General features: G+C 48.4%; 1 long non-coding RNA gene across 1 annotated transcript in view; it reads right to left on the minus strand.

Moving 5' to 3' along the window:
• Nucleotides 1–18572, minus strand: part of LOC144334913 (uncharacterized) — a 108313-nt gene that overhangs the window by 72379 nt on the left and 17362 nt on the right. Inside the window, exons 3-4 of the long non-coding RNA XR_013405171.1 lie at nucleotides 9592–9709; nucleotides 4373–4533 (exon numbers count right to left, since the gene is read on the minus strand). This is a non-coding gene — a long non-coding RNA (uncharacterized LOC144334913). The remainder of the gene's footprint in view (nucleotides 1–4372; nucleotides 4534–9591; nucleotides 9710–18572) is intronic.

Genomic DNA, 18572 nt, shown 5'->3' on the forward strand with positions numbered 1-18572 from the left:
TCCATCCCACGGAAACCGGCCTTGGTAGGGGCTTCCTCGGGGACCACCGACCTCAAGCCACCACCCGTCAACTACTTCAACTAACCTACATCATGGCAGAGGCCTCCCTAGGCAGACCAGCCCTGCCCAAGTCCTGCTTCATGGCAAACCCTCCAGACAAACGTCCTTGGCCTCTTCCGGGAGGCTGTGCTCGGAAGGTGCCCTCATTTACTTCTGTGGCTCTGAGACATTTAACTAGAGCCCAACACATTTCTTCCTGTTCACATAGTATTGAGTTAATAGATTTTTATGAGTAAACTTTCACTGGGAAAAATACCATTTCCGGAGCCCCAGTGACCACAATGAAAATGTTTTTACCTTCCCTTACGTGACATCGGCAACGCCAGGTCCAGGAAACGTTCTGGATCTCAGATAATGGCAAATCCACTCATAGTAAGTCTTGGTCTTGTTTCACAAGCTATCAAATGCTGCCCAGAAGCAGGAAAAACCCCACAACGTGGCAGGGAGGGGCGACCAGCGTGAGTTCTAAGGCCAGACCACCCGGATCTGCTGACAGCGTGGTGAGGGGCAAACAGTGCAGGGTCTAAGGCCAGACCGCCCGAGTCCCGCTGACAGTGTGGCTTGAGGAGTTTCCTAAACCCTCTGCTCTCCAAGTTTCATGTCAGAAAAATGCAGTGATAACCGTGTCCACCTCGTTTAAATATGTATATATATATACACACACATATATATATACTCTAAACCTACAGCCCTATAAAGGTCATTAATCCTAGTTATCCTCAAGGCATTGAGCGATCAATAATGAGCCATCCCCCTGGCTGCTGACCTGCCACAGCCCCACCCTCCGGAAACCCCGCATCCACACCAGCAACACAGGATGAGGCCAGGGAAGGAGCAGGACTGTGTCTTGGGAACTTAAACTCTGGAAGCTGAGTTAAATCAGTGCCGCTCAAATCTTGTCACCAACTGTCTTGTTAAATTGGGAGATTCCATCTCTGGGGATCTTGAAGGAACCTGAGGCTCTACATTGAGTGAGGTGAGCACTCGTGCTGCAATGAGACGGCAGGGAAAGCAACCGAATCTGGGGTCGCAGCTGCCTGAGGCTTGGGTCCCATCGGGAAAGTGGCACCAGGGCCCTCAGGACAGTGGCGGAGGTCCCAGGAGGCAAGTCCTGGTGCAGAGACTCATGGACCCAAAGATTGCTCCAGGGCCAGGAGGGGCTGCTGCGCTGACAGCCACGAGGCAGGCAGCCTTCGAGCTCCTCCAGCTGCCATCCTGCAGGCAGGGAGGACAGTGCCCAGACCACCCTGGGGCTCCCCCCAGCCTGCCAGGCTGGTACTCTTACTCCAGCCACTGACAAGAGTCCCCATGTTGCAAGCTAGGTTGAAACAGTGCCTCAGGCCTCGGGGCACATGCACCCCCCTGCAGGGCTGGGATGGCTATTCCCACACATCCCCAACTCACAGCAAAACTTAAAAATGAAAGTTGGAAGATACAGCCAGGAAACCAATGCTCAAGAAGCAACTCCAGGGTGACTCTTCCTAGAGCTATTGCTATTGAACATCTTTAAAAACATTTCCAGGGTGACTTCCCAGAGCAATTGCTGTTGAAAATCTTTAAAATTCTTCATTTCAAAATTAGCTTTTATTACACTGTCTTCCCTATTCTACCAAGACTCTAGAAAACAAAACCATTACAATTTCCAATTCTATCTTATAGCAAGTTAGAAATACACGTTTCCTCAAAGGATTCTACATGTTTCCTTGGCAATATCCTTTCCACGCCCCGTACTACTGCCCACAACAGAGAAGGCTTTTCCAACTCAACCCAACCCAACCCAACCCAACCCAACCCAACCCAAGGGCCCTGAGATAGGCCCCTAACGAATCGTCTACAAACTCTTGAGACAGGCTTGCCCTGACAAATCATCTGCAAACTCCATCTTCCATTAAAAACAGTACCGAAAATGAGCATATTACCACTTTTTAAAAATTACTGTAAAGTGGACAGTGTTCAGTTCTGTGAATTTCGGCACAAATATTCCCATAATCATCATCACACAAGCAGAACAGTCCAACAGCCCCAAACCCACTCACGGGGCCTCATAAGCATACCCTCCCATTCTCAGCAACCACCCTCTCCGTGTCCTCCCATGACTCGGGTCTATCTTTTGCGAGCGTTGTGGCAAAACACTCGCAAAATCACAATTTCCTGGGCATCGTGCTTGGAGGTGCACCCAGGGTGTCCTGTGATCAACAGCCAGGCCTCGGGGCTGCTGGGTATTTATTATTCCACATATGGCTGTGGCACATTGTAACCTGTTTTGGACAACTATAGACAGCGCTATTAACATCTGGGCACAGTTTTTCTTAAACATCAGATTCTGTTTCTCTAGGGTAAATACCCAGGATTGGGGTCACTGGGACCCACGTTTGTGTGAGTTCAGTTTTGTAAGAAACCGCCAAGCTGTCTGCACTGTGCTGAACCCCAGCATCGCACAGGAGTCCCGACTGCCGGTCCTCACCAGCACTTGGGGCTGTCGGAAGACCTTAGTCAGGCGCTCCAGCAGGGGTGTGAACAAATTCACTGCGGCTTCGGTGCACATCTGGGTGCAACCAGTCACGCTGAAGGTCATTTCAGATGCTTTCGGGCCATCCTCCCGTCCTTCTCAGCGAAGCATCTGTTCAGGTCTCTTCCGCTTTTAAGTCAGGTGGTTTGTTCTCTGTCATGAGCCGTGGGAGTCCTGTGCATTCTGGATACGAGTCCTTTGCCGGCTGCATGGTTTGTAGACATCTTCTCCCCATCTATCGAAAACGTGTCTCTTCAATTCCCTAGGGGTGTCTTTTATATTAGAAGTTTAATTTTGATGAGTCTTACCTACTTGTTTTCTTCCTTGATTATGGATCATGGTATGGCTAAGAGCTCTCACCCTAGGTCTCCACAATTTCCCTTTCTTCTGCAGGTTTTGTAGTTTGGTATTTTACATTCAGGGCTATGATCCACCTTAATTTTCATACAGGAATTTCTTCCTGTTTTCACTCTTTTGCATATGGCTGTCCCATAATTCCAGCACCATTTGTTGAAAAGACTCAAATTCCACTGAACTGCTTTTGCATCTTTGGATCTGTTCTGGACTCCACTCTGTCAGCTGACCCGTGTGTGTGCATCCTCAGCATAATTTATGACTTTAGTGGCTGTCTCTGTGAAAAAAAGTAACTCTGTCTGGAAGCAAAAACTACATTAGAAGTGCTCTAAATAAGATTCTTCCTGTTGTCAGGAGAGCAAAGCCACTGCCCTAAGCAGAGGTGAGGCCTCAACAGCTCCCAGGCACAACCTTAACACACAATGGGGAAGGGAATTCATTTCAAGGGCCACAACATGAGACCAGCATAGCCATGAAAACTGCAATAATTTCACAACAGAATGAAATTCATAAAGAATTGCTCAGAAGCGTGTGATAAGTTACATAAATCACTGTTCCTTAAATTCTGACGGTTGACTAGAACAGAAATAGCTTCACGGTACAGTTCAAACAGGAGAAAGGTAGGTAGGGGTGGTTTCCACACCACACAGGGCCTGCAGGAAAGGGACACTCTTCCTCTAAACGGGAGATCCCGGGAGTGATGTGATAAGCCATGGTGAGAGTCACAGAACTGTGCAAGCCGGAGTCGCGGCATTTGCCCCACCACGGAACCTGTGTCCATGAACGACGAGGCTCAAATGTCAGGCCGGGGCAACCGAGGCAGTTATCAGGGGACAAGAAAACGAGCGCACGGTGGAGGCAAAGGTCTGAAATCGCGCGGCAACTTCGAGTCAAGTGGGACAAACTGACTCAAAATACAGGTTCCAAAAACCACCACAGAGAGCTGCTCCTCGGCTCTGGAAAGGCTAAGTGACTAATGCCCACACTGAGCATCTGCTCCCAGAGACGACCCTGGTGACCTAAGGCCCAGCTGCTCCGAACCCGCGCAGAACCTCAGTGAGGAACTTTGTTGGTATCTTACAGCACATTGACATGTTCCCTTAAAATCTGGTATTTCATCCACAATGCAGGCGCCAGCTTTGACTCATACACATTCCGATTAAACAAGATAATTTACACCCTGACCGTGCCAGGTAAGAGGTTTACTACAATCTTTAAACAGAGCCAGAGGCTACAGTCTGCTCCTCCACAACACCATGTCTCTACAAGTTCGATGGGTTTTTACTTTCCATGTCTTCACTTGCCTAGTGCTAGAAAGCAGATAAAAACAGAAGGAACCCAGAAACACTATTGAATGAGACTCAAATATCTTGCAGTCATCATCGAGATGAGATGTTTATTAAACAGAAATGTTCTCCCCTGTAGAAAGCAGCACACATCAACACGCACCGATAACTGTCGCCAGCATTCCAGATCATCTTCCCTTCCATGGCCACAGTGCAGGGCAATGGACCACGCACACCTGCAGGCCCACGGAAAGCGGGGTGACACGGCCGATTCTTGTAGCGAGCAGGCCAGGGTGCACTCAAAGAGCATCTCTTTCCAGAGGTCTGCCATGGAAAGTTACACATTTATTCCATGAGTTAATGGCACTGCACCGAACATTTCTGTAAGAGTCTCTAAGCAAGTATTTCCTTCTGCCTACAATGGCCCGACACAAACTGAAAAGGCTCTTGGAGCTGCCAAAGACTTCAATATCCCCTTAACTATTGTCATGCACATCCATGTGAAGAGACCACCAAACAGGGTTTGTGAGCGCAACATGGCTGTTTATTTCACCTGGGTGCAGGCGGGCTGAGTCCAAAGAGTCAGCGAAGGGAGCTAAGTGTGGGGCCGTTTTATAGGATTTGGTTAGGTAAAGGAATATTACAGTCAAATGGGGGTTGTTCTCTGGCGGGCAGGAGTGGGGGTCACAAGGTGCTCAGTGGGGGAGCTTTTTGAGCCAGGATGAGCCTGGAAAAAGAATTTCACACACACACAAAAAAATCATCGCTTAAGGCAAGGACTGGCCATTTTCCCTTATTTCTGGTAGAATGTCATCAGTTAAGTCCAGGCAGGGCATTTGCACTTTTGTGATTCTTCAGTTACTTCAGGCCATCTGGGCGTATATACGTGCAAGTCACAGGGGACGCGATGGCTTGGCTTGGGCTCAGACGCCTGACAACTACAGTCTTTACTTTTAAGGTGTGGGGTAAGATCATATAATCCCCAACTAAGCTCCTGATGCTGTGTGTGGCATCCAGCAACAGCACGTTCCATTCCTGGATTACATTTGACTCAAGAGTCCACAGTGAGAACGATTTCTGGTGAATGAAACACCAGGCAGGAGGGTGATTCCGCTGGGCAGCTCTTCACACACAACCCAGGAGCTGAGGGGAGAGGAAGAGGCCCACGGGCGTCCACCGTGCTCACGCCCCCTTGGAATGCGCCCCACTCCTAGAGACCCGGACCCAAGGGAAATCTGACCTGAAAATGGGCAAACCCTCACTTTGCAGAGGGACAGGGACTCGGGGCCACAACTTGACCTCAGAGCAACACAAGTGCAGACAGCACCCCAGGACACCCTCTCCACCCAAATTCAAGGAGGAAAACCAACGCCCCGCCCCCTTGCGGAAACCCCCGGCTGCTGGAGAAGACTCCTGCCGGCGTGTGCAGCCTCTCCCGTCCCACGTTCCGGGCTCAGCACCTGTGCTTCAGCCCTGGCACTGCTCGCCACACCCACAGGTGTGCCAGGAGGGGCAGGTCCTAAGGTCTCCACTGCACCAAAGCCTGCAAGGCAAAGGGGCAGCTCCCTCCAGCAGGAGTCCAGAAGCACACACTGCACCAGCGTCAAGGCATGAGAATTCTCCCCTCGGTCTCCGAGTCTCCAGTCTGTTGCCCGCCACGGTCTTCTGCCAACGGCGAGGCCCAAGCTGGGCGGCACATTTGGTTCTCACCATTTCCCTTGTCAAATCAATACTGCAAACATATCCAATTCATCCTGTCACTAAAAATGAAATAATCCGCCATCTCCATCACAGATGATGCAATCAGGTTTTCATTACCGGGTTTTTGTTTTGTTTAGTTTTTTGGTTTTTTTCTATTTTGAGATGGTGTTTCTGCTCTGTCGCCCAGGGTGGAGTGCAGTGGTGCGATCTTGGCTCCCTGCAACCTCTGCCTCCCGGGTACAAGTGATTCTCCTGCCTCAGCCTCCCAAGTAGCTGGGATTACAGGTGCCTGCCACCATGCCCGGCTAATTTTCATCTTTTCAGTACAGACGGGGTTTCACCATGTTCACCAGTCTGGTCTCGAACTCCTAACCTCAGGGGATCCACCTGCCTCCTTCTCTCAAAGTGCTGGAATTACAGGCATAAGCCACCACTCGCGACCATTACTGGTGTAATTTCTAAGCCGCTCTCTCACACCCACTCCCTTTTTTTTTTTTTTTTTTTTTTAAGAACCAGCTTTATGCCTATATTTTTTCCAAGAGAACCAGTTACCCCATTTCAAGTACAAATAAGACACGGTGTTTAAAAACCAAAAATGCCCATTTGCACAGAAGTCTCCAAATACCCAGTCGATTTAAGCCTTGAGAATAAGATCAAGCTGTTGGCTGAATACAACTTCCCTTTCCATCTGTCTGCCTGTGAGTTAGACACAAGGATGAAGCCACGAGCTAGGGACATAAAGGCAGGAACCAAGGTAGCGGAGACTCCAAATAAAAGCTGGAAGACCAACACAAATGCACCACACCCTGCACACCCTCCTCTCCTTCCTTTTCAGAATTTCCAGAGGATGAAACAGGGACCTTCTCAGACGTCCCACGATGCAGGCGGCCAGAGGGGAAGGCGGCGACAGCCTGAATGAGGCGACCGGGAAATCACATTCCACAAACAGAAATTCTCCATGTGCTTTACATCCTCTGTCTCTGAAGAACTATGCCAGGCTAACAGTCGCTAGAAAACCGCATTCAAGTGTCATTTCCCATTTCAAGCAAAGAAAACAGTGGTGGGGCATGAGGGAAAAACATAGCCATGTGTTCTGGGCTATTAAATAAGGTTTTTTCTGTTATAAACGTATAATTTTACATTCTCAGATTTCTGTATAATTGATATGCTTCCTAATTAGCAGACATAGTAATAAAAAGTGAATTCCAAGTGTAAGATCGGAGGAACCGTTCACATGGCTTCAGGTTCTGCTACTGTGTTTCAACTTAAGAAAATGGTTCTGTGTGTTGGTAACAAGGCCTGAGAGTCTGTGTGAGAGTCTGTGTGGCTGTAATCAGGGTTCGTGTTGGCTCTCTAGCAGAGGATGTTACACTGTTACATTATCTTCTACAAAAAATCCTGAAAAAATGAAGGCTGAATAGACATACACACCCTCCCAAAATAATCCAAATGTCCACCGATATGAAAAACAGATGAATTACGGCTTCCATCGTGGAATATTCTTCAGCAGTGAAAACAAACTATAGCCACAGGTGCCAACTAGGATAAAGACAACCTTTTAAACACGCTTAAAGTGAACTGACTAGGCAGAATTCCTTGATTACAGGCATCTGCTCCAAAAGGGTACTGTTATTAATCCTGTGATGTAGAATGATAGTTAGCAACCCTGTTTCGGGGCACATCTAGAAAAAAGCAAAATAATGACTACACAATTTTAAATTCTTTGTCAATTATAACTATTACTATGAAAATTCTAAAAATGTGAAAATCTTCCCAACTGTTATTGGAAACGCTTCAAAATAAATACCCTGGCATTGCTTGCCACACCCACAGTTGTGCCAAAATAAATGAAAATATAGCCCAAGGTAGTAGAACTGAAACCTGAAGATGTACGAGCCGTCCCTGTCTCGCTATCTATACATCGGGTAGAAATTTAAGAGCAGGTAGTGACACTGCAATGCAAGGCTCAAACCAACTGGGTATTTGGAAACTTCTATGCAAAGTGGCATTTTCGGTTTTTAAACACGGTGTTATTTGTACTTCAAACAGGTAACTGTTTGGTTCCCTTGGAAAAAATATAGCCATAAACCTGGTTTTTTAAAAAAAATACGGGAGTGGGTATGAGAGAGAGTAGCTTAGAAATTTTAAAAGTATCAGCAGGGAGCAGTGGCTCATGCCTGTCATCCCAGCACTTTGAGAGGTAGGCCCAAGGGGCCTTTGAGGACACCGGTCTCCTCTGCTGCCTGCCTGCTGGACTGACCCCCCATGACATTCACTGGGTTTCCACCCCTGTCTCATTCAACATCCCAAGGGTGGTCTTCATCCTCGTCTGGGGCTCAGCTCTGCCCCAATTTCCTAAATCTCTGCCTTCAGAGCCTGAAAACACCCACGCCCAGGGTCACCCTAAGTCCACGTTTACCCCCAGAGAGTCCCCATTTTATGTTTTCCAGGCATCGCCTTAGTGATAATTTATCCTGTAAATTCCAACTGCCTTCACACCTCACCCCTGCTGTCTCCCAGCAGAACCCACTCAGATGCACATGCCCCAGACCCACACCCAGGTCTGTACATGCTGCCCTGCTCTACCCATGTGGGGACCACCTCTCTTTCTTGAGGAATCAGCTGGCGATCATCTCCTTGTGGAGGGCTGCCCTGACTTCCAACTCTCTCCAGCAAAGGCAGAAGCCATCCTCGGTACTTCCCCAAAACTCAGGCCAAGTATGAAGATGGCGCAGATGCTAGCTGTGCCTGGGATGCCATGGGCAGGGTCCCCAGATGCTCTGCACATGGCCCGGGGCACCGCCTGAACACAGCAAGTGCTGAAGAAACAAAACTGACGTGCACTGACCTCTGATAGGGCCTCCTTCACCATCCACATCTGTCTCCCCTCTGGACAGTAAAATCCACAAGACACAGAGGGCTTGTCTCACTCATCTTCAAACTCCCAGGGTCACCCTGGTAGGTAAAGGGGACTCAAATGTCTTCTGAAGGAAGCGACTGGTTAGCTGCCAAGTTAAAGGGCCTCTGAAATTCAGAGCTCTGCATAGCAGTCCAGCACACTTTATTATGAATGACTCCAACCACAGCAGAAGTGGCCGTGGAACCAGTGCTAACCAATTCAGGGTTTGTTCACTGTTTCTCAGTTCATTATCACAACGCATTCTCACAGAGCAGCTGCGCACAGATCCTCAGACATCTACACAGAGTGGGACGATGGCGCCAAGTCACGTCAACGTCCTGTTGCAGACTGGGAGACAGCAGTCAGACACGGACCCAGGTAGAGCACAGACCTCGCGTTAAATCGGCTCCGTGTAAACAGCACTCCCTGCCAGGCCCTTTCCTATCTGCACAGCTTCTGCAAATTCAACTCTCGCACCTGACACCTAAGAATACTGCACACCCCCATGTGAATCCCCTACTCACCTCCCAAAATGACCCGGCATGGCCGAGTACAAAAAATGTCAACATAAGGGAACTGGAGGGCATGTGGGGCTTTCTCGAGTCCCTGCTGCCTCCTGATGGGAGGGCCCAATGTTTCACACCCCTCGTGAAGGGCGGGTCTCTTCGGCCCCCAGGCTTTGACCTGGAGCTTAAATCAGCATTAACTAATTTCACTTTCCAGGACCAACTTCAAAGGCCTGCAAAGCCAGAGAAGGGAGAGGAGATGGAACACGCCCTCACCTCAGATCTGCTGCAAGCACACACTTCTCAGATGCGTCCCAAGGTGCACAGCGTGTCCGATGCCTGTTTCACATCCACCGACCTGCAGGTCTTCTATGTGGCATCAGCCTCCTGGGCACTGGGAACAAGAGGTATAATGGCAAGTCCCTTCTGCAGCAAAGCTGAGGCAAAGGGACCCAACACATTGGAACTGACCGTTTTCTGACAGTATCAAAACAGAAGGAAAATACTGTACAGTCAACTCCCCCTCACGCAGGTTTATTTACCTGTGACTCAGAGGCCATGACAGAGAACTTCAGGTTCTTACCGATTCCTATTTTCCCCATCCAGGAAGCCTTTGTTTTTAATATCGTACGAACTTGCCATTTTGTAGGCCAAAAACAGCAAATATTGGCAGTTTCCTACAGTTCAACTGAATAAAATATGATCATGGCCTTTTGTGAAACCATGAAGAAAAGGTGGATATCTCAATATGTGTTTCCAGACTGGCTTTGTTCCTGAAGCGGTAACTCTGTTCACTCAGGATATTAGACACTGAAGAATAAACATCAATATCCCACCAAGAAAACCAAAGGAATGAAATAATTTTGCATCCACCTTGGAACCTTTTTAGGACAAGGCAGGACACAAACTTCTAAAAAGCTGCAGTTGTCCCTCTGTATACACAGGGACATGGATTCCAGAACACGCCCCGAGTTTACCCAAATCTACGTATCCACAGGACCCCACGGCCACCCTATGGAAGCACATGTAGGAAACGTCGGCCCTCCACAAAGCCAGGTTTTTTCAGTAAGGGTTTGGTTGGAAAAAAAATTAACATAAGTGATCCTTCGAAGCTCAAAACCCATGTTGTTCAGGGTCAGCTGCATTTATTACTTGTGTCATATCTGAGGCCTGAAAGCCATCATTCTCGATACCTTAATGTGACGGTTAACAAACTAACTGTTCCGATTAGAAAGAGGAAAAAGCTTATTTTTAAGCTGACAATGAGAGTGGATGCGGCTACGGTGAACGGAGAACAGACCTAAGCAAGCACCAAGGCTGGGGTGACTGCCTGTGCTCAGACCCACCAGGGCCTGTTCTTCCATCTCCCTCTGCTGAAAGGGATAACCTCCTTCTCCCCCACGACTAAAGGGCCTTTTTAAAATATTCACACGAGAAGTGCTATGAAAAGCTGAAAGGTCACAGATAACATTTTTAAAAATAAACATTAACGTAAGCATTTAATTTTCGTATAAGGAGTAAGGAAAGGATCCAGTTTCAGCTTTCTACTTATGGCTAGCCAATTTTCCCAGCACCATTTATTAAATAGGGAATCCTTTCCCCATTTCTTGTTTCTCTCAGGTTTGTCAAAGATCAGATAGCTGTAGATGTGTGGTATTATTTCTGAGGACTCTGTTCTGTTCCATTGGTCTATATCTCTGTTTTGGTACCAGTACCATGCTGTTTTGGTTACTGTAGCCTTGTAGTATAGTTTGAAGTCAGGTAGCGTGATGCCTCCAGCTTTGTTCTTTTGACTTAGGATTGTCTTGGAGATGCGGGCTCTTTTTTGGTTCCATATGAACTTTAAAGCAGTTTTTTCATACGAAAATTAATTCAAGATGGATTAGAGACTTAAATGTTAGACCTAGTACCATAAAAATCCTAGAGGAAAACCTAGGTAGTACCATTCAGGACATAGGCATGGGCAAAGATTTCATGTCTAAAACACCAAAAGCAACGGCAGCAAAAGCCAAAATTGACAAACGGGATCTCATTAAACTCAAGAGCTTCTGCACAGCAAAAGAAACTACCATCAGAGTGAACAGGCAACCTACAGAATGGGAGAAAATTTTTGCAATCTACTCATCTGACAAAGGGCTAATATCCAGAACCTACAAAGAACTCAAACAAATTTACAAGAAAAAAACAAACAACCCCATCAAAAAGTGGGCAAAGGATATGAACAGACATTTCTCAAAAGAAGACATTCATACAGCCAACAGACACATGAAAAAATGCTCATCATCACTGGCCATCAGAGAAATGCAAATCAAAACCACAATGAGATACCATCTCACACCAGTTAGAATGGCGATCATTAAAAAGTCAGGAAACAACAGGTGCTGGAGAGGATGTGGAGAAATAGGAACACTTTTATACTGTTGGTGGGATTGTAAACCAGTTCAACCATTATGGAAAACAGTATGGCGATTCCTCAAGGATCTAGAACTAGATGTACCATATGACCCAGCCATCCCATTACTGGGTATATACCCAAAGGATTATAAATTATGCTGCTATAAAGACACATGCACACGTATGTTTATTGCGGCACTATTCACAATAGCAAAGACTTGGAATCAACCCAAATGTCCATCAGTGACAGACTGGATTAAGAAAATGTGGCACATATACACCATGGAATACTATGCAGCCATCAAAAAGGATGAGTTTGTGTCCTTTGTAGGGACATGGATGCAGCTGGAAACCATCCTTCTTAGCAAACTATCACAAGAAGAGAAAACCAAACACCACATGTTCTCACTCATAGGTGGGAACTGAACAATGAGATCACTTGGACTCGGGAAGGGGAACATCGCACACCGGGGCCTATCATGGGGAGGGGGGAGGGGGGAGGGATTGCATTGGGAGTTATACCCGATGTAAATGGCGAGTTGATGGGTGCTGACGAGTTGATGGGTGCAGCACACCAACAAGGCACAAGTATACATATGTAACAAACCTGCACGTTATGCACATGTACCCTAGAACTTAAAGTATAATAATAATAAATTAAAAAAAAAAAAAAGTAAGCATTTAACAAGCCCATTACGATTTAAAGGAAAAAAAAAAAACGGTATTAAGTTCCTGGGTGCAGAGGCTCATGGCCGTAATCCCAGCACTTTGGGTGGCCGAGGTGGGCGCATCACCTGAGGTCAAGAGTTTAAGACCAGCCTGGCCAACATGGTGAAACCCTTTCTCTAACGAAAATACGAAAATTAGCCAGGCATGGTGGCGGAAGCCTGTAGCCCCAGTTACTTGGGAGGCTGAGGGAGGAGAATCACTTGAACCCGGGAGGGAGAGTTTGCAATGAGCCAAGATCGTGCCATTGCACGTCAGCCTGGGCGTTGAGTGTGAAACTCCATCCCAAAAAGAAAAAAATATATAAAGTTTTCCTTCCAATGAACCTATCATTCAGCCACCGAGGTATCCTATAGCTACTTATTCAGCCATGAGATACACCACAGGCGATATAGGCGAACAGGACACAGTTCTTCCCTGAAAGAAGGCTGCACCCTCAACAGAAGGGAGGCACATACTCCGAATGGAATCGGCATAGGGAACAGATGCTGCTGCAGGTGAAACTGGCTGCACAGAGCACCCACTCAAGTGTCTGAGAAACAAGGAGCCGTTGGTGCCATCACCTTCCATACTTGAGCTGGGGCAGTGGGGAGCCTGTCATCACCAAGGACGAAAAGCCCCAGAACCACACAACGAGCTTACAAACTCACCGAGGCGATGACTGAGCAATGTGTGTGGAGTGATGCGAACACACAGATGTCAGGGCCACGCGCGGCGTTGGTTTTGTGCATCAACCTGAGCGTGCCCGGGGTGCCCAGATGGCTGGTTCTGCATTATTTCTGTGTGAGATGCATGTTTGCCTCTGGACTGAGTGGAGACCCATCCTCGCCGGCGTGGGGGGCACCACCCTATCCACCCAGGGCCCGAGTAAAACAGCAAGGTGGGGAAAACTGGGTTCACTCCACCTGTCTGGCTGATGGGCCAGTGACATCTGTCTTCTGCAGCCCGTGCTTCTGGGTCTCAGCTCCTCAGACCACGGTGGGATCCGCACCCTCCGCTTCTCAAGTCTTCAAGCCACACCCTCCCAGGACTCTAGCTTGCAGCCTGTGGGTCCTGGGGCTTCTTGGACTCTGTAGCCCCTGCAGCAAGCCTCGCCCTGGAGACACACGCACACCCGGCTGGCTGTCTCTCTGGAAGCCCTGACTAAAAGCCGCCCCTAAAAGTGGTCTTCAGAATTTCTTTCTAGCCCTAAGATCCCAGCGCCCCTCCTACAATTCTAGGCGGAAAGGTGAACGGAGACCAATGGACAGAGGTGTGTGCGAGGACACGCCAGGCAGCAGCACTGGGCAGGAGGGCACTAACGCTCACTAAGCAAAGAATCAATGTTGCTTGCCACAAAAATGAGAGCAGTAAAGATTTCTTCAAACAGAAATGAGTTTGTATCATGATTTGCTCTTAATACATAAGAAAGCATAAAAGTAGGCCTATTAACAATTACATAAGTCTTTAGAGGCCCTTGAACTACTTCTGCCCCGAGTCCTTCCCTTGCTATTGATGGAAATATGGGAGAAACCAGGAGGTCTGAGCGTGGACCTGGCCGTGCTCCCAGGGGCCGAGGAAAGCACCCATCTGTCCAGTCTTCCCTCCACCCCGCGGGGTTCCCTCTTACCCAGACTCTTGGGCTGATGCGGCTCATGCACTCAACAGCGCCATCATTAAACGTTTAGCTTCGCATCACGAGGGCCTCCTCTGGCCTCTTCTGACCACTCCTGAACCTCCAGTCAGCATTAGTCTGCAGGACACGCGTGGACAAAGTTGATGGATCACGGCCTCCAACGAGCAAGGTGCCAGGCAAGGAGTCGGAGAGCCGGGGATGGAGCAGCCCTCACCCAGGGAGGCGAAGGCCAACAGCGGCCACCACCGAGGACCTCCCTTCCCACCCTGAGGGCAGCTCACCCAGGGAAGCGAAGGCTGACGCCGGCCACCACTGAGGGCCTCGAGGGCTCTCCCCACCCCGAAGGCGGCTGCGATCACATTTTCCCATCGCACCAAGAGACCCCTGTATTGAGCACAAACCTTTCCAACCTTCGAATCAATAAGGAATCACAACACAGACATTCCCTCAATCCAAATGGCCAGCCCACAAAACAGACATGCAATCATACACATTGTCTGTGGGAAAATCAGTCAGTCTCTGGGGCCTCGCGCCAGGCGTGTGGGAGCATCATGGGGAGACGCCCCAGCCCCAGCCTGGCTCCTCCCTCTATAGCTCCTTTTCCCTCCTCTTCCCCCCGCCCCTTCCCACCCCCTCCTAGCCTCAGAGGCTCCTTCCTCAAATTCTTTCCCCTTGATGAAGTCATTCATGCCCAAAATACAAGGCAAAGTCATGGGGGCTCAAGAGAAAATCCATACCGTGGCTCGCGTTTTAGATTCTCATAAGTTTGAGAATAACCAAGCAAGAATCTTTGGCATCTGAATGGTCTGAAGGATTCTGAGCTCAATGTCCTGCACTGGCCCGGAGTGGATCATGGGTGTCTCGGACATCTTCACAACTCTACACCAGTTATTTTGAAACACACCAGCAGAATAGAACCATGTGAATAGCTGCTTCTCAGTTAAAAGTAGGAAAACACTCCAAAAGCTGCCCTCAAGGAACATCCTTCCCATGAGGAGTTTTCTGCATCGGGCCCTTCAGGCACAGGCAAGGCCCCTGGGCCCAACTCCCTCATCCCTGCGTCATCAAGCAGCAAAGACAGTGGGGAATAAAGCAAGTGAAGGAGTCAGTCCCGCACAAAACGGGCTCCAGAAGCCACAGCTACTCTCCCAGTGTGGGAGCCAAGTTCAGAGACCTGCAAACACCAGCATTCCCAGGGAGGAGGGCAGAACAATGCCATTTCCCCCTAGTTTAGGGAGACACCACCCCACGTCCTCTGGCCTTAAAAGAGGAGAGACTTCACATAAATGATTTCAATGACTCCACCACACACAGAAAGTGGGCTGAGGGCTAACACAACCATATAAATGCCTGGCAAAAACACACTAAATGAACACACAGATAAGCAAGGTTCTCCTGTTATCCACCAAATATTCAGAAACAAATCCAGTAAGCAATCTCTTTGCAATCAAAAGACCAATTCAGAGGTGCAGATTAAAAATAAACATACAACTGAACCCTTAATACACCAAGAACCAAATTCCACGGAAGTGTTATCACATCACCACCTCCCAGCTGAAGGAAGCAGCACTGGCCACTGACCAGCTGTTCACTCGTGGATCAGTGAACGAAAGGCAGTGCTGTCCAGGACAATGATGAGATGTTAACCTGAAAAGGGCAAAATTGCAGAGGCTGGAGGGACCTTCCAGGTAACCCGTCCCCCTCAGTGGACAGAGGACCCCCGTGGGACCACAGAGCCCAGAGCTCCAGTGTGTTCGGGGCAAGGACTCAACTGCAACCCTGATGATGTCCGAACGCCTTCTGCCCTTCTGTGTCTCTGCCCCACTAACAGGGAATCCGTGAATGCTAAGGAAATGTAACACATTTTACAATACATGTAGATTTTTAGCAAATTAAAGATAAACAGTGACAAACTTTGAGAATTAACTAAAATATAGTTCAGTGAATGCCCAAACTCAAAGCTAGTCTCCAAGAGGTGATAAGCTGTGTGTGGTGGTTAACGCCTGTAAATCCCAGCAGTTGGGGAGGCTGACGCAGGAGAATCACTTGAGCCTAGAACGTTGGGGTTGCAGTGAGCTGTCATTGCACTACTGCACCCAGCCTGAGAAACAGAGTGAGACTGTCAAAAACAAACAAACAAAAACAAATTAAAGGAGTTCAAATGAACTCGCCCATACCCTTTAAATTTTCATTTGGGTACATGGGGTGATCTAGTTCCTTTTTCCCTTGCAATACATGAATAATCTAATAATTAAATATAATCTAACAATTACATGGGAAAATTTAATTATTTTCCCATTTCATTATTCCCTATCTCAGGGAAAAAGTTAAAAGTATTCCCTATTTCAGGGAAAAAGCTAAAAATCATTTTAAACCTTCCTTCCACAAAACAGTATACTCAGTCATCTCTATCTGCTTGATCATGTGGAATTCAGCTTCACATGTCTACAATACGGTTTTTGTTAAACAGCGTTTATGTAGACAGGCGAGAGAAAGAAACACTTGGTCTATGTAGAAGCAGCAGAAGACACGTTTTAACAGAAAAGGGAGAAGATACCACCGTGTGAATCTGGAAATTCTGTCGTCATCTTGTCCACACACACAGAAAACACCCAAGCACGTGCCTAGTGTCCAACAGGAGCACAGAAAGGACAGGGTTCCTCCAGTTGTTTAATGACCAGCCCCACTTGTCACCGCCACATAACAAAATCCGCACGGCAACTTCAGCACGTTTCATTCACGATTCCACGGAAATCAGGCTGAAGAACATACAGATGTTTTGCCCACATTTAAAAATCCAAGTGTGGGACTCATAGAAATAAAACACATCATGGGTTCACTTAACTTTTCCAAATTTTTACTTGGAGAAACCTATAAAGTTCTTGTCAGTTACATCCTTAAGTTTTTCAGTAATTTTTAAATGCGAAGGTCAGGCAAGACTTGTAAAGAGGTACACACATACGGCCCGGCGTGGTGGCTCACACCTATAATCCCAGCACTTTGGGAGGCCGAGGTTGGCAGATCACGAGGTCAGGAAACCGAGACCATCCTGGCTAACACGGTGAAACCCCGTCTCTACTAAAAATACAAACAATTAGCCAGGCGTGGTGGCGGGTGCCTGTAGTCCCAGCTACTTGGGAGGCTGAGGGTGGAGAATTGCATGAACCCGGGAGCCAGAGCTTGCAGTGAGCTGAGATCTCACCACCGCACTCCAGCCTGGGTGACAGAGGGAAACTGTCTCAAAAAAAAAAAAACAAAGGAGGTACACACATACATGCCATGTTCTTCTCTCAAAGAGACGGGCCCGTTTTTAAGATTCCAGAAGTAAATGGGGTTGTCATCCTGCTTTTGAGAGGATGGGCTGTGTTTTAAGCATGAACAGACTTTCCTCCATGCACCAAGGATGCACCATGGGGGCAGTGCTGCCGCCGCCTCCCCAGTCTCTGCTCAGGGTGGGGCAAGGGGAGCTCCGTTGTCTCCCGTATACACCGTCAACAGGCCAGGTGCTCAGGAGGCGGCTTCCAGGACTCGCTGTAGGCATTCGTCAGCAGGGCAGGCAGTGCCTCGTGCTGGTGGGCATCCAGCAGTAAGGGGGTCTTGCACTTCACTCCCTGGGCCCAGCCGCAGACAGAGGGGAAAGAGACACCTGTATCGTAACTCATGTGTATTTATAGATACACAGAGACTCTGCAGTGCAAGGTGCAGAACTAGAAGGAATCATGGAAATAAGAGGGAAGACATTTGGTTACGACTGGCAGAGTCACCTCAAGCCTCAGCACTTCCTGCCGGAGCCCTCACTGACCAGACTCCTCCAGGGTCACTGCCACTGCCTTGCCCAGCTCATGACAGGGCAGACAGTGACAGAGCCTCAGAACAACCTCCCACTCCTTCCTCACCAGCCCAGGGGATGAGCTGTTCATGAGTGTCCCAAAGCCTGAATGCGGGAACACAGAGGTGACTGAGCAGAAAGGGGGACAGCCACAATGGCCGCGGGTGTGCAGATATTGCGGGGCACCCCAGCAGCCCTTTCCATCTTAAAGAGGATGGCCACGGGTGTGCTGATGCTCCCGCGTGACCCAGCCGTCCTCTCCACCTTATAGGGGAATGGCCACGGGTGTGCGGATATTCCCGGGTGCCCCAGAGCCCTTTTCACCTTAAGGAGATTTTCACAGTCTCATATCAGTCTCCAAACTCTTCAGTGAGGTTGGAGGAGTATCACTGTGGACCAACACTGATTGGCACCAAGTAAGGGCGATTTTATAACCATGTCTCAACCATGAAACAATCAGGTCTTTGGCCATCTGGTCTAAGCTTTTTCTGTAACAAAGTTGGATAATTTAGTTGAACTTTGGTTTTCCAAAGCTTGTTACAGAAACCACATCTTCCTAGGTGTGGCTCTGTGGTGTCACGTGCACACTTCAGTAGCCAGGCTTGCCAAGACTCACGGCACGTTACACGTTCACCTGAGAAGGCTGCTGAATCATTGAGGGCTCTGGCGTGCTCTGAAATGAATTTGCCACTT

This window comes from Macaca mulatta, chromosome 15, assembly GCF_049350105.2.
Source record: "Macaca mulatta isolate MMU2019108-1 chromosome 15, T2T-MMU8v2.0, whole genome shotgun sequence".
In the NCBI taxonomy this organism is placed as follows: Eukaryota; Metazoa; Chordata; class Mammalia; order Primates; family Cercopithecidae; genus Macaca; species Macaca mulatta.